General features: G+C 46.0%; 1 non-coding gene across 1 annotated transcript; it reads left to right on the top strand.

Moving 5' to 3' along the window:
• The first annotated feature begins 22163 nt into the window (after positions 1-22163).
• LOC127490438 (small nucleolar RNA SNORD15) lies at positions 22164-22309 on the top strand. The gene has a single exon (XR_007918388.2). It is a non-coding gene; the product is annotated as a small nucleolar RNA SNORD15 (small nucleolar RNA).
• Positions 22310-24008: the final 1699 nt, after the last annotated feature.

Below are 24008 nucleotides of genomic sequence, written 5' to 3'. Positions count from 1 at the left end.
AGGAGCAGCGAATCCCATTAGGGTGAGGGTGGAGCTAACACTTGTGGTTGGGCCTTTGGGTTTAGGACAGAAGCTTACTGTGCAAGGTGGTGACAGGGGCCAGAGCCTAAGATGGTGTCCAGGGCATAGATGGCACCACAGATTAAGACAGCACCATTTTACTAACAGAGATGTCATGGCAAATCCAAGGCAGAGCTGGGAATAAGACATCCACTCAAAGTCTCTGTCTTCATTTTGTAATCATACCAGTACCCTACTCCCCAAATCTCCCAGGGTAGAAAATGCAAAGTACGATCTTCCAGCCAGCCTGTCTTCCCTCCCAACTTTCTCCACATCACCACAGCCATTCTGAAGAACCACATTTCTTTCCCCAGCACATTCTGGCTACTTAACACCTCCTTGACTTTGCTCCTGTTGCTTCTTGTACCTTAAGCACACGCTACTTAGCACATTGGAATCACCTGGGGAGATTTAAAAGTTCCCCGAGGCTGGGTCACACCCACATCCATTAAATCATATCCTCTTGAGTGGGGGAAGCAGGTGTGAGAATTATTTTTAAGCTACCCCGATGAATCCAGTGCAGGCAGTACTGGAGTACCTTCCTCTTACCTCCTTTGTTGGCCCAGTAGTTCCTGTTGGTCTTTAGAGACCTGTCTGGGACCTCCTCCCCTGAACTTGACCCCATTCAACCCATCCATATCTCTATCCTTGGCCTTTCCCTGTGGAATTGAGAATAATTGTGTCTGTGAGTTCATGGGGAGAAAGTACTAATATCTTTCCCTTCTTTGAACTGTGATTTTTATCACAGGCTATGAGTCATAGTTGGTGCCAGTAAACATTTGTGGAACTCTCCTTCACAGTCCCCATGAAGTCAGTCCACCTTCACAGAGTCTCTCATACTGGCCTCCTCCTTTCTAAACCCCTACCACCAGGAAGCTGAAGTCTGCGTCCTCTCTACGTGAACTATCACCATAACCTAACTAGGCTTTCCCTCTATCCACTCAGTCCTTCCCACCATCCTTCAAAATCCTGATATAGGTCGCATCATTTCTGCTGAGGTTTATACCAAATCAATACAATTCCATCATGAGGTCCTCTAACTTTGACCAGAATAGTTTTATCCAATGCATGATAATTAGAAAGAGCACTGCCATTTTCAAAGTCATTCTAGAGCATTATTAAAAAACAAACACCCCACTTTCAGGTCACTTAATGCTGGTGGCCATCGATTCAGGCCCAGATTTTGTAAAGTTGCGTGTTCACTTGTGAAAGACTGGAAAGCTACAAATGGCTTTTTGTCCCACAGAATTGAAATGAACTCTCTGGTAGAAAAGAGAGTTCCCTAGTTTATGACTTGATTTCTCTGTAGAACTTGGGCCAGATTACTGTCTAACTGTGGAGATATCTTTCAGTATTGTTTCTTTTGTTGATTATGTATGCTTTGGTCTCTCAAACTCCTCATTCAGTTTAAGACTCTGATGACTCCCTTAATTCATTTTTTAAAGATCTTTACTTTAAAAACTTATATTTTGACATTTTACACTAAAAAGGCTCAGCCACCTAGGCAGATTCGCCAAAGCAGCTTCAGACCTGGTGCCTTTGCTCTTGTCTTTCACTCCAGCCAAAACTTCCCATTTTGGCCCAACATCTTTCAAAGTCTTACCACCCTCCAGGGCTCTCCCTCACAGGGCCCCTGTCTGTGAAGGCTCCCCTGCTGTCTTTCATCTCACTTACTCCATTCTTCCCTCTGCTTACTGTAGTTGGCTTGTCTACACTCCTGTTATGACGGCTCCTACTTTGCCTTCTACCATCTCAATCGCCTGTCTTTCTCCTACCACAGCAACCAGCTCAATTCCTGAGCAATAAATGTTCACTGACTATTTGTTTAATTGGGAATAATCAGTCTTAAGCAACCCACTATTTCAACACTTGGCCTCAGCCAAACTCTAAGCAATCTAATAGATGATGGTTGGGGTATTTCCAAACTTTTTTGAAAACCACAAAAGATGATTGAAATTGAACAGGCATTTATTGAGCACCTTCTAGGTGCCAAATGCAAAGATGAATAAGACATGAAATTAGGGTATCCCTCAGGAGTAACTGGATTTGCCTTCCAAGCCTTCTGTGCTCTGTTTTAAAAGAAACATTAAATCCTAAATGAGTTACTGAGAGCCGCACAGGCTAAGTTTACCAAATGTTTTCCTTGGCCTGCGGTGTCTTCCTGAGGTGGAGACACTGACGGCCACAAGGGTTCTCAGCCAACTGTGGCCCCGGCCTCCCTGGGGTGGTTTGGCTCACTGCTGTGGGAGGGAGCAGCTGTCCAGCAAAGGGTCCACTGGGACCCTGGGGACAGCACATGGGCTAAGCCCAACCTCAGCCTGGGAGGGTTCCTTCTGTGGATTCTTGGTAGCCATATATTCCCAGAGTTCTCTTTATGCCACAACCCCACAAGCCCTACTCCAAGTTTGCCTCAACTGTGCTGAAAGGTGCAACTCTAGAGTAGACACATTATCCAACGGCATCAAAGGCATGAGTTGGAGACCACCCAACATCCCACCAACGTTGCAAAACAGTTCTTCACTTGCTGCTTTGGGCTTCAAAGGGATATTATGTTTTAATGAGCTGCTGTATAATTAATCAGCCTTCACCCCTCCCAGTTGAAATTACTGACGGAAATAAGCAAACACCCCAAATTTGCTATTTCCTTTTCCGAATGCCAACAGTGAGGAAACGTTCCCATGTAAATCAAGACTGGGTGTGGATGGGTTCTGGGCTCCGACAAGTCTGCTCTCCAGCCTCATAACTCAAACTCACTGCAGAGATCCTGGCTGCTCCAAGGGGACATCAGAGTTCGTGAACCCTACCCTCCTTCATCCATGCCCACTGTGCAGGAGGCATGGCTGTTCGTGTGGTTGGCCTAGACAGGCTGAAGCCATTTAATCCATCTAAATTTCCAGAACCCAGCCAAGCAACCAACTGGGGTCACAGAAGCCAGCAGATTGTAGCCTGAGCTCTGCCTATGGGTGTGTTGCCTTGGGCAAATTATTCACTTAGCTGGGCCTCAGTTTCTTCATCTTTAATAATACAATAACAGTAAACTGTTTATGGAGTGCCAAGCGTAGTGTCAATTAAAAGTGAGTGCTCCAGAGTTACACAGCCTGGGTTATGACCTGGCTTCATCATCTACTGGCTTTGTGACATGAGCCAGTGACTTAACAGCTCTGAGCTTCAGGGTCCTTATCTGTAAGATGGCACTAACAATAGTACCTAACTTGTAGAGTTATTGTGAGCATTAAATGACATGATATGCTTCTTTAAGTAGTGTGTGGCCCATAGCAAACACTACATCATGTCAGGTGTTGATACTGTCACTATAAATAGTGTTGCTTATTGTTATGCATTAGGCAGTGTACCTTAAAGATAATATCTTGTTTAATCTCCATAATAACACTATGAGGTAGTATCTACCTTTATGTCTCCATTTTATAGATGAGGAAATTGAGAGCAGTGAAGCAACTTCTTTAAAGCAATAATAACAAGTGACAGTAGGTGTAGGGTATTAGAAATCTATGTAACTACAGAACAACCAAAAGAATTTGAGATAACTTATGCAAAGTGCTAAGCCCCGAACAACAACAAATGGTCAATAAATGTAATGGTTATTATGAGAAATGTAAAGCAGGACACTAGGAAATGAGGCAGAACTCATTTCTCGACCTTACTTCTGATTCGTCAGTATAACTCAGCTCCAGCCAAAGCGGAGGGAGGTCAGGTTCCACAGTTGGGGAACCGGAGGTATTCTCCACCTGAGACTGCAGGGGAACCTGAGTGTCCCTAAGCCCCTAAACTTCTAGAGTCGTTTTCCTTTGCTTCTACTATCAACGAGGTACAAAGACTTCCTTCCCACACACTATGGAGAAACCAGAACTTGCCTCACAAATCCACAGACCCTCAGGAGAAGGCTGACGTCATCCTGCCCAGCTCTAACTTCCTCTGGAGGGCTGGACACTGATTCCCACTCACAATGGCACTCCCTGGCTGCTTCCCTGCTGGCTGCTCTCCCCACCCAGCTGGGGACATGGTACACAGGCACCACTAGCTTGCAGGTGTTGTGTGTAACAGACTTCATAGTGGCTGAGGAATAAGCACAACCCAAGGAAGGAAACAGTCAAAACCAGCACTGGACCTTGTACAACACACAGAATTTCTTACCACTTCCTCTTTACACTTTGGAGAGCTATCATTTTTCCTGGTCCCTGTCCCTCTCATTGTACCCAAACGGGCTCTTTTTTCAGACCACTTCTTTAAGTTTTGCATCCATTCACCAGCCCATATGCCAAAAAATCAGCATACCTCTTGTATTATGGAAATCAGGCTGATTCTCTTTTGGTTTAAAATCTCCACCCTCTACAATGCCATTCCTTAACACTGGAGTGCTTGGAGTGTTGCCGGTCCATGAACTTTGGTTTCCAGTGCACAAGGAGATAAGTACAGACGTTAAGGTTTTATAGCAACTTGACAGAGCAATTTTATGTCTGCTGAATCTGGTAATGAAAAAAATATCAGACTGGTGCTTTGTATATCTTTTTCATTTCATGTGTTCCATAATGTGTTTTATTGTATTTGACAAAAGAGCCAGTGCAGGAGGGATTGGAATTTTAAAGCCGATCCATCACCATGGATCATTTGAGAGGGGTTTATCTAGATCCGCCCAAGAGGCCTGCCTTATGGAATCCACACATTCCTTTACTATGTATTCTCAGAGAAAAGAGAACTTTTCCAACACTGAGGAATTCTGCTACTCTCCTCAGGAAACTAGATTATCTCAGAAAATGTTGCTTTTCCTCCCCATCAGCCACACACACACACACACACACACACAATCAACACATGGCTTGCCAGTCACTGCAGCTTATGGTCAATAGAAGGATGTCATGATAACAAAAATGTCCATTTGTGCCACCCGTTAGCATTTATAAGCCACGTTCACATACACCATTTCATCTGGCCTCTGTAACATCTCAATCAAGCTGTATTTATATGCACCCTGCTTTATGGATGAGCAAACCAAGGCATTGAGAAGTAGTGTTGTGGCCAAGACGAGTCACCTAAATTATTAGACCAGGATCCAAAAGCAGTGCTTTGATTCCAGACCCTTTGCCCCATCACCATGTCACAATGTGACAATGTGACAAAAGCTATTGGGCAAACGCATTTCAGATGAGAGTCCAAGGCATGAATAGGTAAGTATCCAAATTCCATTTTACCTTTATCTTGAACTTAAACTGGCCTTCAGATCACTAGCTAATAAATAAAGTAGCTGCTTTTTATTCTCTTTGAATGCTGGTGCCCCTGGAGCTCCACACATCCCTCTTGCCCTTGCTCCTTGCCAGCTCTGCGTCACAGCCTTCCCCACCTAGCTTCTGCCTCCTTGACTCGGGAGAAAGGGGTCAAGAAGCCAGGGGCTGACTTCAAGAACAAAAGGCAAAGCTCAGAAGGGAGCCTTGAGCTTTCCCAACGGTGTCCCTGCCTTGAACCCAGCCATCTAATATGTGCTGTGTTCTAATAAGGCAAACAACTCTGGCCTGACATTAAATGCCTTCATGGGGCATAGCCACATGCTGACAAAAGAGCCGGCCAAAACAAGGGTGAGGCAAGAGTTGAAAAACAATTACAGTTGTAATCTTATTAAACTGTTGCCCAAAAGAAAACCAGAGGGGTTTTTGTAGAACCTTGTTTCTGTAATTCTGATTTCTTCCATTTTTATAGCATATAAATAATTAAAATTATGCCCACAATACATTTGGCTTCAGTCGGTAGGCATACTGAAGAATATTACATTTAGCAATTTACATACACCGGAAACATAACACATTAGATTATCCAGAAAGCTAGGAGCAGCCAACATGGACAAATGTCTCAAGGATCATCTGCAAAGACCAATTGCAGGCACATAAAGAAAGGCTGGATTTTCCTGGGAAGCATTTTCTTGCAAATGAAACATTTAATTATGAAGCCGAGTCCATAAATAGACTGTTAACACTGGGAGGAGGGCCGGGTGCAGCTATATTGCTGGATTAGCAGGGGAATATCCTACAAGAAATTCATCAATGCCATAGATAATTAATTACAGCTCACCTTCTCCCCACATAGCCATGCCTTTATCAGCCGGCATTGAGGAAACAGCAGATGGCCAACCAAATACAGAATGCGATTTTCTGTCAACTCATTACTTACAGAATCACAGATTAGGTAGCAGACCCCTGGAAGGTCACCTAGGCCATTCCCCTGCATCCAGAACAATCTGTACCAAAACCATCCCCATCACGCCAGTATCTCCTTACTCAGAAAGCACCGCCAAGAAAAGGAATTCCACTGCAGGAGCCTGGGATTCCAGGGGCTTTAGGCTCCACCATGGCAAAATGGCCCCAGAAGACTAAATTCTTCTGAACCTTTTCCTCATTCCTTTGTGATCAGTGTCCCCAGCTGCTGGTGAGCACCCCTCTTCAGTCTATGCAGTCTGCGGGATTCTGCAGGGACACATGTCACAGGCATCCTCAGGGGCCTTCACTGTCTCCTTGCTGGAACCAACTACCCAGCACAAAAGGGTCCTGTGCCAAGAGTCTTTTTATAACAGATTTAAAATACCACATTCCCAAAGCCACCATGATTAGTTCAAGAGTGTGTACTTGAGATGGAAGTATTAGAAAGTGCCACTTTTATTTCCCGGTATGTGCCAGTGCTATAGAGAGGGGAGTGTTATTCCCTCTAAAGGCTCTGCTCCTTCTCCCAGGCCTCTGCTTAGCCAAGGAGCTGGGGAAACTTAGGTTGCGAAATAATAATGTCTTGGTACTGTCCCATGGAAAATGTCCCCTTACAAACTCAGTCCTTTTCAAATGTATTTAGATGAATGTTGGTCTCTTGGATTTCATTTTTCCCTTCTGTTCCCTAGGATGCCACCTTGATATATGAGGGAATTAGTTTATCTTCTTGCCAACAAGGGATCATGGTCTCTGGATACTCCCAGTCTCGGTTGCATATCACCTGGAACAGATCTGTTCCGAGGGAGTAGTGACAGAAAGGTGATAATGACTAATGGTGTGCTTCCTTTCTGGGTGGGGTAGAGGGAAAAGGGGCACTGTCATTTGAGGCCAGTGTGCTCGAAATCAAAGCTGGAGTGCATGGCCTTGCCCATGACTTCCACCACCAAGTCCTAGCTCACTGCAGCCTCTTCAAACAGACCACAGGTCTCCAGCAAGTTGTTAAGACTCCCTCAGCACTTCCCCAGCCCCTCACCAGGCAGATGGGCCCTTCTCAGCTCCTCACAAGCCACAGTCAGGCTACAGTAGCTGGGAGCAGGGCCTCTGGCTTTTCGATTTACCCTTTTTCTGTTGTGCACCCTCCTCTTTGCCATACCTCCCTAGTCGTGATGAGAAAGTTCTAGAGACTTAGACCTCTCTCTCTTTCTCTCTCACTCTCCCAGACCCTATCTTATGCACACCACTCTCAAAAGCATACCACCGGTATTGGTGTTGTAACACAGTGGGTTAAGCTGCTGCTTTCAACCTTGGCATCCCATATTAGGGTACCAGTTCAGGTCCCAGCTGCTCTATTTCTGATTCAGCTTCCTGCTAATACACCTGGGAAAGCAGCAGAAGATGGCTCAAGTGCTTGAGTCCCTGCCACCCGCATAGGAAACCCGTATGGAGTTTCTGGCTTCTGGCCCAGCCCTGACTATTGCATCCATTTAGGGAATGAACTAGCAAATGAAAGATAGCTCTCTCGCTCGCTTGCTCGCTCTCTTTCTCTGCTTTTGAATACAGAAATAATTAAAAAATAAATAAAATAAAAAAGAAAGAAAGCATACCACCAGCCAGTCCAGGTTCTATTTTCTCCTTCTCCCTTACGTTTATCTGGGCAAAGGAGATGGAGACCCAGCGTAGCAAGGAAAACAAAGACCCTTATGTCTGCTTTCCTGCTCCTCTGCTTGTCCCCATTCTGCTTCTGTACTCGCTCAGTCCAGACCAGCAGGTTTCCCCTTCTGCTCGGCATGACTTCCTCCTAGCCCAAGGCTGCAGCCCTGTGGCTTAGCCATCATGACAGAAGGGGCATCCTCTATAGATGGAAACACTCCAATGACCTACACCCTACAAATGGAGTTCATGTGCAATTAGGGATCACTGAGGACAAAAATTATTGATTGGCTGTCTTAGATTTTCTTATTACACGTAGTTTTCCTCTGCAATCCTTGTGCCAGCTACCTCAGTATCTAACCACACCCAGCCACACGTACCTTACACTGATCCATGCATATACACACTCCTTGCTATCTCAGCCAGGAGAAGATGGCAGCACCAAGATTTAGAGCAACAGTGTGTCCCATATCACCAAAGACCAAAGAGCATGAAATCTAGCATAAAGAGAGAGTTGTAAACAGGCATGAAGGTGGGGGTTCAGGGAGAGGAGGCAGGTTCCTTCAACTACAATTTACTTTGAATCTCAGGGACTTACAATATTCCATTTTATGCCAAGAACTGTGTCAAACACCTTCACATGGTGGTATCCTTAAACTCCACACAATATGCACACATAGAATTTTGCTATTACTACATCCCAATATTTTATAAATTCTATCACCTTATCAACTGCATCTAGGAGATCCCAGGTAAACCTGTGTATATCCCCGTTGCACCCCAAATATGCCACAGTCATATGCATAGTAGGCTCCTAGAAAACACATGAGGAATGAAACTGAACTCTCCAAGCAATGTCGTGGGGAGGAGCCACCACCCCAGCAAATCTTACCCCCTCCTGCAGTTTCTCGCAATATGAGAACAAACCTCTTAATCATAGGGTATTTTGTGAAGCATTTTTTCTCAGCCATTTATTTACTGCTTACTCCTCATCATTATGGGTGGAATATACAGCATTGTGCAGAGATTTATGGCACAGATTTTAATCTCAGCTGCAGGGCATGCATCAGTGCTTATCTCTAAATGGAGGTGTGTTTTATGTGGTCATTGTTTCATGTGATCACAGGCTGCATACCTGAAATCCAGGAAAGAGAGCACCCTGGGGGAGTAGAGAAGGAGCTGCCAGAGGGGCAGGTGCCTGCGAGAAAAGGGTTTGCTACAGACTCTTAAGCCATGGCACATAAATCCAATCCATCTCAAACACAGTTGGGGAAATGAGGAAGTCAGGCCTGAGATGTGAAAATCTCCTCAGCGTGGCAGATCTCCCAGAGCACGGTGCTTCGCTGGGCGTGAGCTCTCTAAATCACAAAAACACAGAAGCCAGGTTCTTTCCTGGAAACCTGACCCTTCCATCTCCTTCCTCTGCATTCCGGGCTGAGAGGACTTTCATGCATGGAACGGAAAGGATCCACAAGATGCGGTTTAGAGTTGCCACCGGCGTCTCAGTGACCTTCGCCTGCCCTCTGAGGCCCAGCCAAGCTGGCTTTCTCATCAAGGCCCTGGGGAGGAGCCGTGCCAGGTTCCACTGGCGGCAGCTCCGATTACAGGGCCAAGGAGGGCCTTACTTAATGTCCCCCAAGGGGCCTTTGGCACTGATCCTCCGTCACTGTCTTCCACTGACCTAATGGGCTGGAATATGCCTTTCAGATTGAAAAAATATTTTTGAACTTGAGAGCTCCTGTGCTTTCTTCCAGAGAAAGGCCATTCTAATCAACCAAAGTGGCCTTTGACTGTGTTCATGGGATCATTCATTCTTACACATCTGTTAGGAGCCTATTCAGCCAGGTAGGCTATATGAAACCAGTAAAAAAAAAAAAAAAAAAAAAAAAGGTTTAGGGTTTGTGTCTGTTTTTGTCCAAAATATCTTCAAAGGAGCTGGGAGATGATATAAGGAGACAACTGCTCAAACACAGTTTTACTGGGCCAGGGTCACTCCACCCTGCACTCACCTAGGTTTGGGGGTGAAGAGCATGACAAAGTGGAAAAGCAACTCAACAATCACAGACCACTTCCCCTGCTGACCTGCAATCGTAAATCAAGGAACAGATCACAGCCTGCAGGATATTCAGGGAAGGCAGCAGCGGGGAGGAAGAGGGGTGTTCCAACCAGGTGGTCAGCTCTGGTCCTATCTAATCCTCAATGTACTGTTTGAAACTAAGTGTAATATGCTAAATAATGTCTGTCCAAAATGTATGTCCACCCACAATCTCCAAATTTAAACCTGTTTGGAAGTAGGGTCTTTGCAAGTATAGTTAGCTAAGGATCTAAAGATGGAATTATCTGGAATTTAGAGCGACCCTAAACTTGGCAACTGGTGTCCTTCTAAGAAGAAGTAAGTGCACGGAGAGGTGATCTCAAGACAGAGACAATGGTGATGTGTTTGCAGACCAAGGATTTCTACAATCACCAGCAGTCAGGAGAAAGGCATGGGACAGTTTCTCCCTTAGAGGTTAGAGAATTAACCAACTCTGCCAATACCTTGAGTTTAGACTTCTAGACTCCAGAGCTACAAGAAAATAAATTTCTATTGTTCCAAGCTAGCCAGTTTGTGACCACAGCCCTTGTAAATTAATTCAATATGTGAGTCACCCAGATCCCTCACCACCAGATCTGCTTTCCTCCCACAATTGTTTTCCTCCAAACAGTTCCTGCCACATAAGCTCCAAGCACATCTTCTGAGACAGAATCAGGCAAGGGACAGAGATAAGAAGCCTACCAACTTTCTTACTCAGTGATATGGAGGAGCCACAGGCTTTGAGAGCAATCCATGTTCAGTGATATCATGTTGACACTTTGAAGTCAGCCATAATGGTGGCAGTGTTTATACCAGAGACATTGGCAAACACTGTAAATCAAGGCTTTTTCCCCCCCCGAAAGTCAGTTATTAAACATTTACCAGCACACTACTACCCATACCTACACTCAGCTACTTCCCAGTGCTCCTCATAGCCCCATCCAGCCACTCTTGCAGAGGGTGAGAGGTCAGGAGAATGTTGTTTCTGATACTCTAAGCAAAGCCACAACCTTCTCCTTCATGAGAAGGCAATCATTTAGCTCCATCTTGCCCCTGAACTCTGAGACTTACTGTGTGCTATGGTGTATGAGGTCAGCCCCCCATGGGCATTTGATTATTTATAACTTCAGAAAGTTTCTTTTGCACAGTTATTTGCCAGGCTTTCATCTACAGCAGGCAGCATTTGATAGAAATATGGAAAGTGGCCTGAACCTTAAATGACAAACAGATGAGGAGGTCCAATGAAAATCACACATGTTTGCAGACCATGTGTTTTCACATGAGATATATATGGGATTTTTAATTAATGTTGACTTTAGCTCATGGTAACATTTTGAGCTATCTAAATTAGTGGGTTACAATAAACAGTAAAGAAAGGAATGTGATTAAGGTGAACCCCAGAGAAAACCTGGCTCTAAATGACCTCTCCTTACCCTCATGTCCCCTCTCCCCATATACATAACCCATCTGCGTTATCTTGCTGAAAAGGCAGCATTTTGTGTCCACCCTGACCCTCCAACCACGACACAATTTGAGCAGCCCTGCCTGAAGCAGGTTCCAGTAGCATAGACTCTTAAAGGGACATTGTAGCCTTCATATTTCGAGTGCTCATTCATGCTGCTCTCTAAAAATTCCCAGTTTTTCTGCTTTGGGGGCACATAATAGGATGGTATCTCCTAGCTTCCTGTGGTTGGATGGGCCTTTGGAACTAATTCTGGTCAACATGTTAGAAGATTCTGTGACACTTGTCATTTTCTGAGCCAAAGCATCTAATTTCCAGCTTACTACTCCTCAGAACATATTTCCCCTCTAGCAAAGTGATCCAATACAGTAGAGACAGTAGTTATACCCCTCTCTGGGATCTGGAAACCTACTGAATATCTCCTTCCTCCAAAGACAGTGTACTGAAATGATCAGTGTGAGAATGGAAGATGCAACCCTGTGTCATTAAAGGTACAGACCTGATGGTCATTTGTTACTGCAGGGAAATCAGCCTATCCTACTTAGTGTACCCTTCCTTATGAGAACCCCATGGTTGAAGCAGCACCAGGTTTAGCTCTAATCAGAGCTCAAGAAAAGCGCGCTGAGGATCAGAGACTCAGGCCACTTCGAAGATCACAGGCAATGAGACCGGAAATAGATCTTACAAATTATGTAACCTTCTTTACGCCTGAGGGATTGGAGGCCCAGAAGAGGGACATTTCTTGCTTTCATCTCATCTGAGCCACTTACCATGACCTTCATTCTCCTCCCTCTCCACTAAGGAATTTTATCCAACCACAATTTCTCTGAGTTTCGGCCTCTTGGTGGTGCAATCCCACCTAGAGGTTTCGTGCTTAACAGGACAGGCAGGGGAGTCAGACTGACTGGGACTGACTCTGTTATACACCAACTGCAGGTCTCACTCAAGTTCCTTAAACATCTGTGGGACTCACACCCAACAATCCAACATCTGCTGAGTGGAGATGGTAGCAGGATGGTTGTGATGACATCCAAATGAGCTCTAGCACAGAGTCTAGAACATGCAACAGCTCAAAAAACATTCACTGTTATATTCATGCTGTTCCTCTTGTGTGCAATTCCCAGAGAGGGGAACTGGGACAACTAGCTTGCTGATTTAATCCATTCAAAGTACAGGTACTCTTTGACTTATGATGAGTTGCTTCCCAATAACCCCACTATAAGTGGAAAATATTGTACATTGAAAATGCATTCAGCATAACTGATCATAAAGATAGGAATAACTGTCAAGGGGATCACATAAATAAGACCAAGTGTCTGCTAATAGCAATAGATAGAATTAAAAAGGAGAGAATGATCCAACATGGGAAGTGGGCCGCACAGCAGACTCACAGAATGACAAACATCCTAAACAGCACTCTGGCCTCAGAATCAGCTTTTAAGGCATTCGGATCTGGCTAAAAAGCCCATGAGAGCATTTCAGGCATGGAAAGCCAAGACACTGTGGCAAAAAATGTACTACATGAAAGATCTCTGTGAGTGAGATCCCAATGGAAAGAAGGGACCATCAAAGAAGGAGGTACCTGGGGCTGGCACTGATCCAGCTCTCTGCTGTAGTCTGGGAAAGCAGTGGAAGATGGCCCAAGGCCTTGGGCCCCTGCACCCACGTGGGAGACCTGGAAGAGGCTCCTAGCTCCTGACTCCGGATCAGCGCAGCTCTGGCTGTTGCTGCCAATTGGGGAGTGGACCATCGGATGGAAGATCTCTCTTTTCTCTCTCTCTCTCCCTCTCCCTCCTCTCTGTGTAACTCTGACTTTCAAATAAATAAATAAATCCTTAAAAAAAAAAAAAAAAAGGAGGAGGAGGTACCTTTGAAGGGAGGAGGGAACTTCCACTTTGATTATGGCCCTGTCTAAAGACAGAGTTTGTGGACTCAAAAGGCTTCCATAGTCTTGGCAGCTCATGACAAGAGCCTCGGGTGATCACTGATGTCATAAATAAGAGTGTCAATTGTTAAATCAACAACAGGGGCCGGCGCTGTGGCTCAATAGGCTAATCCTCCGCATGCGGCACCAGCACACCGGGTTCGAATCCCGGTCGGGGCGCCAGATTCTGTCCCGGTCACCCCTCTTCCAGTCCAGCTCTCTGCTGTGGCCCGGGAAGGCAGTGGAGGATGGCCCAAGTGCTTGGGCCCTGCACCCACATGGGAGACCAGGAGAAGCACCTGGCTCCTGGCTTCGGATCAGCGCGGTGCGCCGGCCGTGGCGGCCATTGGAGGGTGAACCAATGGCAAAAGGAAGACCTTTCTGTCTCTCTCTCTCACTGTCCACTCTGCCTGTCAAAAAATTAAAAAAAAAAAAATCAACAACAGGAGTCACTGTGCACTTGCTCCCCAGGTAGAGCCTCTGTCCTGAATGAGTTGTACTATGCGAATTAACGGTAAAACTTGTCCTCAAGCAGTACTTTATGCTTTGTGTGTCTGTGTGGGTGCAAACTGTTGAAATCTTTACTTAGTATAGAGTTGATCTTCTGTATATAAAGATAATTAAAAATGAATCTTAATGAAGCATGGGATGGGAGAGGGAGTAGGAGGCAGGACAGGAGTACAGATGGGAGGGTGGGTATGGGGGCAAGAACTGCTATATTCCAAAAGTTGTACCTATGAAGTTTATATTTTTTAAATAAAAGCTTTCTAAAAAAAATTTTTTTTAATGCATTTAGGGGCCGGCACTGTGGTGGAACGGGTTAAAGCCCAGCCTGCAGCACCAGCATCCCATATGGGCACAGGTTTGAGTCCTGACTGCTCCACTTCTGATCTGGCTGTCTGCTAATGACCTGGGAAAGCAGTGGAAGAGGGCCCAAGGACTTGGGCCCCTGTACCCACACAGGAGACCCAGAAGAAGTTCCTGGCTTCGGATCGGCGCAGATCTGACCGTTGCAGCCATTTGTGGAATAAACCAGAGGATGGAAGACCTCTCTCTCTCTCTCTACTTCTCTCTGTAACTCTCTTTCAGATAAAATAGAAAATCTTTTTTTTAAAAAAATGCATTTAAAAAATCCAACCTACCAAACATTCTTGCTGGTAAAATACGAGTTGCTTCCCCTCTGGATCATGGGGCTCACTGGGAGCTGCAGCTGTCCAGCATTGCGGGAGACCATCACCTGCATGTTGCTAGCCCAGAGAAAGGATCCAAATTCAGAACCCAAAGCACAGCAAACTGTTTTCCCACCACTGTAAAGTACAAACGCCATTAAGTTGAACCATCATAAGTAGGGACCATCTGTACCCCCAAAAGATATGGGTTCACCTTTCCTGTAATGGAACAGATTCTACACAAGCAGATTGTAGATACTGTTTCATTGTTCGGATGACTCCAAACTTTGCCATTCATTAAGGATAGCTGTTTTGCCCAAATTACTCAATTACCTCAGTTCTCCCTTCACTTTAGATGTAGAGCCCAGGGCAACAATATCTTATTGATGGGATTTCAGCCTCCCAGGAGAACTTGAGTCCTGTTTTAGCACTGAAAAAAAGGAAGACATCCCTCAGAGAGCTGGCCAATGCCTAGGAAACTCTGAACCCTGTGTGATCCCCAAATGGCAGTACAAGGGTTGTGGCAGAGGTACCAGCGTGTGGCTGTGAGTGCTGTTTGAATGCCGACAAGGAATGAGTCCAAATTACAAAGTGCAATACACATGTGCAAGGCAATTTTCTAGTTTACTTCCTCTCCCTGTGTCCCCAGTGAGACAATAACCACCCTAGAATGATTTTGGTAGAAGAGAACTGCCAGCATTGGGCTCCATGAGAATCTAGCCGCAGGTTACTACTTCAAGATCACTGAAACACACAGACCCACTCTCCTCAAAAGGATGTCTGCCTTCTAGAAAGGAATCATTTCCAACAGGGAAGACTCATCTCAGTTGGAGAAGACTCAAGTTGTAAGAAACACTGAGAAAGGTGACATTTAAATGGTCTCCAAGTATAAGCAGATCTTTTCCAGAAATGAGACTGGCACAAAAAGAGCTGTATACCTTGGGACAGGAAGGAGGGCAGGTGCTACAGAAGGGGACAGGCTGGGGCTGGGGAGGGAGATATTCTCGCTCATTTCACAGCTTCCTGTGCTTTCACCTTTATTGACAAGCCCAGGGGTTTCCCTGGGCATAAACATTTGCCCTCAAGATCCAGTTAACCAATTTCAGCTACCTGGCAATTCTGGAGTTCTCACTAACTCAAGAGCAGAAGGAAACAAGATGGAATGATCATAAAACAAGTCCAGGAAGCACGTCCAGAAAATAAGTCTTGTGCCCAACAAGGCCTATCTGGCAATTTGCTTTTCCTGACTTTGGTCCGTGACTTCCACTCTTAATAGAACATGGCTCAAAGTATCATTCCTGCAGACACCTGGATTTCAAGGCCGCACAGGGATTCTTGGACTCTAAGTGATAGAGGCATAGAACTGGATGGTGTACAAGAAGGCAGGGGATGCATTCATCCACATTAATGTGTTGCAGATTAAATGTCATGGCATTTTGCTTTCCATAGAGAGGGCAGTGCTTGTCTATGAGTCAGCCAAGTCAGGACTGGTTGATCTTGACTGAGCTCATTCATGCACTGGGGTTTGGTTGGTAGCACTACTGGGTTTGTCTGGCCAATCATGGCCTCATTTGGGAGGGCATAGCTCTCCTCTATGTGCCTCCAGCTCAGGCTAGAACTCAGACAGGGTCTTGTGTGAGTGGCAGAGGTCCAAGCAAAAAAAAAAAAAAATGCAATACACAAGCACTTTTCAAGACTCTACTTACATTGAGTTTACTGTTATCCACTGGCCAGTGCAAGCCCAGCCTCACAGTGGGAGGAGTCTGCAAAGTTACAGGGCACAGGACACTGAGACAGGGAGAACATTAATCAGACTGTTAATGAATCCAGTCTGCTGCAGCATCTGTCTTTCATGTTGGAAGCCTCTCTCAAATGTCTCATGATCCTGACTGCCCATTCATATCTGGCAGGGAGGCAATGGAGAACCAGCTGGGAGCTCTGGGAGGGTCGGCAGGGCTTGTGGAAAGCTGGAGGTCCCTAAAAATCAGAAGAAAGCTGACCTTTCCAGGAGAGGTCTCCAAACATCTGCTTATGGGTCTTTTTTAAAAAAAAAAAAAAAAAAAAAAAGGATTTATTTATTTGAAAGACAGAGTTACAGAGAGAGTAGAGACAAAAAGAGAGGTCTTCCATCCGCTGATTCACTCCCCAAATGGCCACAACTACCGGAGCTGCGCCGATCCAAAGCCAGGAGCCAGGAGCTTCTTCCTGGTCTCCCACGCAGGTTCAGGGGCCAAGGACTTGGGCCATCTTCTACTGCGATCCCAGGCCATAGCAGAGAGCTGAATTGGAAGAGAAGCAGCCAAGACTAGAACCAGAGCCCATATAAGATACCAGCGCTTCAGGCCAGGGCTTTAACCTACTGTGCCACAGTGCCAGCCCTTTATGGGTTTTTCATGAAGACATTTCTTTTCCCCAGAGAAAAACACTCTATTCTCCTTCTTAGGGTGGGGTATAGCACCTGCTGATCATGACAGCAGGTGAGAGCAGGGGCTGGCGGAAATACACATACTCACAGACACCTCAGGTTTGCAGCCCCAAGCCTCCTCACTGCCCTTGTCTATGCCCAGTGTCCCAGAGTTCAAGGCCTTGCAGATTCTTTTTTGCCACAAACTAAACATCTGGACTTCTCTGTGTGGTAGGCAAAGCAAAGACGGGTGAAAACTATTGGCGGGGGGGGGCAGTTGCCTGGCTATGATGGTGAGGAGCCTCTGGGGTGGTCCATGGTACACTTGCTACGTGTTCAGACTTTTACCCAATCCCCTCCCCCGCAAGACTTTCCACCAAGCCTTATGTGTTTCCTTCAGAGGTCTCTCTCCAGGCTGAGTGTGGCTACTTCTGAGACTTTTTGTATTGTAATGCTACTTGACTTTAAAAAAACATCTCTATGCTAAACAGACATTTAATCGTAAAAGACAAATAGGCATGAAGGAGAAGAGTTTGATGTTTTCCTCAGGAGCAGAATTCCAACTGAACCTCTGGGTTGGGCCAGTTCATTTAGAAGCAATACTCTGAGCAACAAGCGACCCAGTTCCCTCTCTGTATCTGATTGTTTGAAAAAGTGGTAGCACTTTTCAGCTTTATTCACATCATGACTAACATAGAAAGTGATACTATATGCAGAGTGCACTGGTTACTCATGGCTATGTGGCCTAACAGCTGTGGCTTAAGTTGCCCTAGGTCTCTCTCACACATCCCAAGGGCCAAGGAGAGCAACATGTAGGCACACTTGAAATTTGTGCACAGCACATCCATGAGTAAGCTCTGCCTCAAATTATCTGTGGTAATGAATCTGTTTTTTCCTTTATTTCTAGCCTGCAGCCTAAGGCATGGTCCTACTGCAAGAGACTCATACTCTCCTCACCACCCACAGGTTCATCAGCACCCACACTTGCCTACATCCTAGTCAACAAGACACCTGCAAATCACACACTGGATGCAGCAGTAACATAAAGTAGACTTAGATGTTTCCAAACACTTTTCAGCTTCTGTATTTATCTTGTCATGGTCCAGTAGTAAGTTCACTGACAGGCACCCATGTGTAGTCCACACTTGATTTTCTTTTTTTTTTTTTTAATATTTTATTTAATGAACATAAATTTCCAAAGTACAGCTTATGGATTACAATAGCTTCCCCCCCCCAATAACTTCCCTCCCACCCACAACACTCCCCTCTCCCACTCCCTCTCCCCTTCCATTCACATCAAGATTAATTTTCAATTATCTTTATGTACAGAAGATCACTTTAGCATATATTAAGTAAAGATTTCCACAGTTTACACCCACACAGAAACACAGTGTAAAATACTATTTGAGTACTAGTTATAGCATTAATTAAACACCTAAGAGTAATTGTGTATTAATTACAGAATTCATCCAATAGTTTTAAGTAGAACATAAAAAATACTAAAAGGGTAAAGTATTAAGTTATTTTTTTTCTTTTTTTTGTTTGTTATATAGTTTTTTTTTATTTAATAAATGTGAATTTACAAAGTGCAAGTTGTGTATTCACACTTGATTTTCTAAGATTGTTTCTTGCCACCAGGAAAGTTGAAGACCTAAAAGTCAATTTACATCTAGAACATTTAGCTTTTCTTTGTTTTTTGTTTTTTTTAATCTGATTTTATCTGTTTTATCCCAGACCACTCCATGGGTCAGCAGCAAAAGCCACAAGTCTTTGTTTGTTTTTAAAACTTATTTATTTGAAATGGTAAAGTGGGATAAACAGAGAGAGAGAGGAATAAAGATTTTGAATCTGCTGGTTCACTCCCCAAACACCCACAAACAACCAAGGCTAAACCAAAGCCAGGAGCCTGGAATTCCATCAGGTCTCTTACCTGGGTGGCAGTGACTCAAGTTCTTGGACCACCATCCACTGCCTTCCTAACTATTAGCATGAAGCTGGATTCAAAGTGGAGTAATCAGGATTTAAATCTGCTGTATCACAACACCTGCTGCCCACAAGTCTTTTTAAGACATTCTTCTGCCTTAGAAATTCAAACTTCCCACGTGCAGATGAAGATGCTTACAAACCAAGGAGGTAATGTGATTTGCCCAAAGGCCGGCGGCTGGTTGGTGGCAAATCTCTGAATCCAGCTCCATGTCTTTGTCCACTAATCCAATGTGACTTGAAACAACAATATGCATTCTTCTTATCAAGTCTGTTTCACAATTATCCAGCAAAACTTCTGCTAATTTTCCTAACCTCCAAGTGTCAGCTAAAACAAGAACAGAGCTGCCAAATATGCAGTTGGTGTGTGCAGGAGTGGGCACTTTTTCAGCAGCCCCCAAGTTCCCATCTGACAGGTGGCCATGCAGCTTCAGGAAAGGGCTGTGCCATTGCGAGGCTCAGGGCCCAGAGTGCACCCTCGACCCAGTAGAGAGGATGCCACGTGGACCGGAGCCATTGTTCAAGCCACCAGATCCCACCAGTGACTAAGAAGGAAGCGCATGTGCATGGAAGGGTCTGCAGATCTGAAACCACATCACCGGAGGAAAACTGGAAAGAGGAGATGTTCAGGCTGGAGAGAAAATTTAAGAAATCATAGAGTTATTAACAAACATTGGTGTTTTTAGTAGGCGCAATTGTGTTATGCTAGATGGAACAATTGTTTTAAAAGGCAGTGTGTTCCCTGTCACCAGAGACATTCTAGCAAGGACATCTGCGAAGGCATCAGGTATTGCCAGATAAAATACAACATGCTTCATTATGTCTGAATTTTAAATAAACTGCAGATACTTTCAGTGTAAGTATGTCCCAAATATTATACAGGTAACTACGTAGGGGCAGGTATTCGGTGCAATCGTTAGGATGCTACTGGAACGCCTTTATCCAGTGATCAGAGTACCTGGGTACGAGTCTCAATTGTTTCCTGTTCTAGCTTTCTGCTAAAGCACACCCAGGAATGCAATGGGTGATGGCTCGAAAATGTGAGTCTCTGCCATCCTTGTGGGAGACCCAGACCAAAGGCTCCTGGCTTCAGCCTGGGCCAGCCACAGCCATTGCAGGCATTTGGAGAGGAAACTAGCAAATGGAAGACCATTCCCATGCTCTCTCTCCTCTCTCCTTCTTCCTTCCCTCCCTCCCTCTCTCCCTCTCTCCCTCTCTCCCTCTTCACATTTCAAATAAGAAAAAAAATTGTAGCGATAACTTTACTAGCTAAGTATTTGTTGCTTATCTGAAATTTGAGTTTCACTAGGTTTCCCCTACTTTTGATTTGCTAAATCTGGCAACACTAAGTAGTGAGGAACAGTCTGGGCTATGATTTTTTCCTACTCCTTTTAAGGTTATAGGAAGGTGTGCTGAGATAGCCAGGCTGTTGTTGGTCTAAATGAAAAACATAATTTTTCTCTAGAAAAACTGCCCCTCCGAGTCTCTTAGCGCTAATAGAAACTACCCAGCTGCTCCAGCCGGGACTGTCATTACAGAGCTCAATAAAATGGATCCTCTTCAGCTCTGGGGGATTGAGAGCTGCAGGGCTTCCTCACGCAACAATGAGAACTTGTCGCTTTTGTTTAGTAAACATAATGTGTGACACCAGGCGCTCCCCTCGTTTGTTTGTATGTGGCTGCACTGCCAGCCAGGGGCAAGGTCCGTGGCTCCACGGTCAGGGATCTTGTTAGAAAGTAAGCAAAGACCATAGGTGTTCCCTGGAGAAAAGACACAAGAGCCAATCAGAAAAGAACTCATGCAGAACCCCTCCCCCCTTCCACCTAAGACGTGCAAGCCTGCCTGTGCCACCTCATGGGGAGAGGACCCATCACGTGGTCTCTCCCCTAAGCCCTCAAGTCAAAAATTGAGTCTGCTTCTTGGTGTGGCTGGTCCTCTCTGTCAGCTGGTCCACCACATTGTCAAGTTAAAGAACTCTAAAGGAAAGCCGCAAGTACTGAGATGTGGTTCTGAATTTCCGGTCTTTCATCAGGTGAAGCCAGATGCTTGCCTCTCACCAGCTCAGTGACTTGAAGGAGGCAGGTGTTTCTTGCCGTTACTATCCTTAAAGCTTCCAAAGGCTCAAGGTCCTCAAAAGGGAAACAGAAAACGAAGCAAACCTGGAAATGCCTAGCTCATTTCCCTTTCTCACCCACACCTGAGTCTCTGTTTCAAACTGATCTGATACATATGAGCATCATTCTTCAAAGAATTCGTGATAGAAGCTATACACGGCATTGGTCCTGGGGTAAGCAGACACCACGCAGCTGCCTGGCCTACTGAGCTGGGTGAGTGTTCTAGCTGTGAACCCTCAGACCAAAGAGGGTGGCAGTGGAGGAAGCACCCAGCTGCAGAAAGGGGCTAGAGAGAAGAAGAAGAGACCCAGGCCAACATGCAAACGGTCAAATCTACTCGTTAAACAGGCAGACTGGGAAGCAGGGGAGGCTGGCTTGTTAGGAGCATGTGATACAGAGTCCTTATTCGCCTGCTCCAGAGAAAATTGATGCTGAGCAGCCAGAGTCTAAATCCATTGACCTTGTGGCTCAGACCAAGTTGAAGAGCGGGGCTGGATGTGCCTACAAATTAGCAGAGCCGAAAACAAGTTTCATCTTCTTTCTCTGCAAGCAGCCAGCTTGGCTCAGCTACAGCAGGATGGCTCTGGGTAGCTGTCGCACACAAAAGTACTATTTGTCAAATGCTCCACAGAGGCCAGGGAGCCAGAATTCCAACTTTGTTCCGTACTTTCAGGGACCTGCCCTGAGCAGATAACTGCAAATTCAGCAGCTATCCATTTGGGCTGTGTGTGCCAGAGACACCTCAAAAAGGCACATCTTGTAAGACCCATGGGTTTTATCTAGCATCAGCCAGGCCTTTCCAGGTAAATTAGCAAGGAATTCCCATGCCTGTTGGAGGGACCCCAAAGGCTGGGACTCACACTCCAGTATCTTTCTCCGGTGATGCCAAGGTTGCCTAGCAAGATCTTCATCTCCATTCTTTTGTATCTGACTCCACTCTCCCTTCCCCTCCCACCCAGCCTCTGCAGAAACAAACCAGCCAACCCTTACTTTCCACTTGGGCCTTCCAAATCCCCTTAACCAGTGTGAAAGACAATGCTATCACCACAAACTGGAAGCCAGCATCTCCCTGCCTCAGCTCACCACCACCATTCATGCCAGAAAGAAAATAGGTGGTTTTCTTTGGTGATGACATAATGACGAGTCAGAAAGGTCACGTCCTGCTCTTGGGCCGTGTCAGTGCCACGTCCTGTGGTGCTGTGCGTGGGTTCCTTTGGCAAAAATATCCTGTTCATTGCCTGATTTAGAGACATTTGTCTGAGAAGGGACCACATCAGAGGTTCTTGGGTCAACTCTTCCTGTTGTGTGGTAGGGGCTAGTGAACCCTAGCTAGGTCCTAACTCTGTTTCCTAGGTGTGCTGGGGATCAAGGTGAAGATCATGCTGCCCTGGGACCCAAGTGGTAAGACTGGCCCCAAGAAGCCCCTGCCCTACCACATGAGCATTATGGAAACCAAAGATGAGATTCTGCCCACCACCCCCATCTCAGAGCAGAAGGGTGGGAAGCCAGAGCCACCTGCCATGCCCCAGCCAGTCCCCACAGCATACCAGGGTCTCCTTGGCAGCTGTACGGAGTCTGGATGTTACTTTATAAAGATCTTGCCAGTCCCCACAGCATACCAGGGTCTCCTTGGCAGCTGTACGGAGTCTGGATGTTACTTTATAAAGATCTTTAATTAAATCTTGTACAAAGAAAATGGGTGGTTTTAAAAGAGAATCAGGAGAGGCCGGCACCGTGGCTCAATAGGCTAATCCTCCACCTTGTGGCACCGGCACACCGGGTTCTAGTCCCGGTCGGGGAGCCAGATTCTGTCCCGGTTGCCCCTCTTCCAGGCCAGCTCTCTGCTATGGCCCGGGAGTGCAGTGGAGGATGGCCCAAGTGCTTGGGCCCTGCACCCCATGGGAGACCAGGAGAAGCACCTGGCTCCTGCCATCGGATCAGCGCGGTACGCCGGCCACAGCGCACCAGCCGCGGCGGCCATTGGAAGGTGAACCAACGGCAAAAGGAAGACCTTTCTCTCTCTCTCTCTCTCACTGTCCACTCTGCCTGTCAAAAAAAAGAGAGAGAGAGAGAGAATCAGGAGAGAAAGCAGTGAGCAGTGACAAGGATGAAGGGATAAAGGCAGGAAAACGAGAAGAGAGAAAGGAGGAGGAGGAAGTGTGGAGACAGAATAAAGGATGGGGAGGGCAGCTGGCAAAGGGAAAATCGAGAATCGAACCACTGTTTGCTCACCTCAGCCCTCCTGAGAACCAGAACATGGTCACTAATAAAGGGCAGAGACACCATCGGCTCTAGGGAGAGTCAGGACTACAGGGTTCCAGCCTCTGAGCCTCCAGGATGAACAAAGGAGCTCGCCTTTACCGTGGGATGGGAATGTGCACAGAGAAGCACCTTCCACTGCAGGACAGAGGTGGAGTGGGACAGGGTCTGGAGAAACTGAGCCCTACAGACACAGGCAGGCGGCTTAGACGTGTACCCCCAGGACCAGGGGGGAGCGTATGTCATTCCCCAGGCCTTCTCTCTCCCACGTCCAACACTGCTTTGAGGTCGTTTCCTGTTCTTTTTGCTGAATTCCTACTGATAGGACCTCCCCACAGAGCTTCACCTCAGTGGGACACTGCAGAAAATGAAAAGCCTAAGAACTCAGAAAGCCTAAGAACTCAGAACACTGGAGTAAGCAAAGAAACCGAGGCTGGTGCTGTGGTGTAGTAGTTTAACCTCCGCCTGCAGCGCCAGCATCTCATATGGGTGCCTGTTTGAGTCCCAGCTGCTCCACGTCTGATCCAGCTCCCAGCTGATGGCCTGGGAAGGCAGTAGAAGATGGCCCAAGTGCCTGAGCCCTTGCACCCACGTGGAAGACCCAAAGGAAGATCCTGGCTCCTGGCGTTGGATAAGCCCTACTCTGGCCTTTGTGGCCATTTGGGAAGTGAACCAGTCTCTCTGTCTCTCCCTCTCTCTGCAACTC

The sequence above is a fragment of the Oryctolagus cuniculus genome, chromosome 2, assembly GCF_051225735.1.
Source record: "Oryctolagus cuniculus isolate XC-2025 breed Fujian yellow rabbit chromosome 2, ASM5122573v1, whole genome shotgun sequence".
Taxonomy (NCBI): domain Eukaryota; kingdom Metazoa; phylum Chordata; class Mammalia; order Lagomorpha; family Leporidae; genus Oryctolagus; species Oryctolagus cuniculus.
This window is presented reverse-complemented; position numbering and strand designations above follow the sequence as displayed.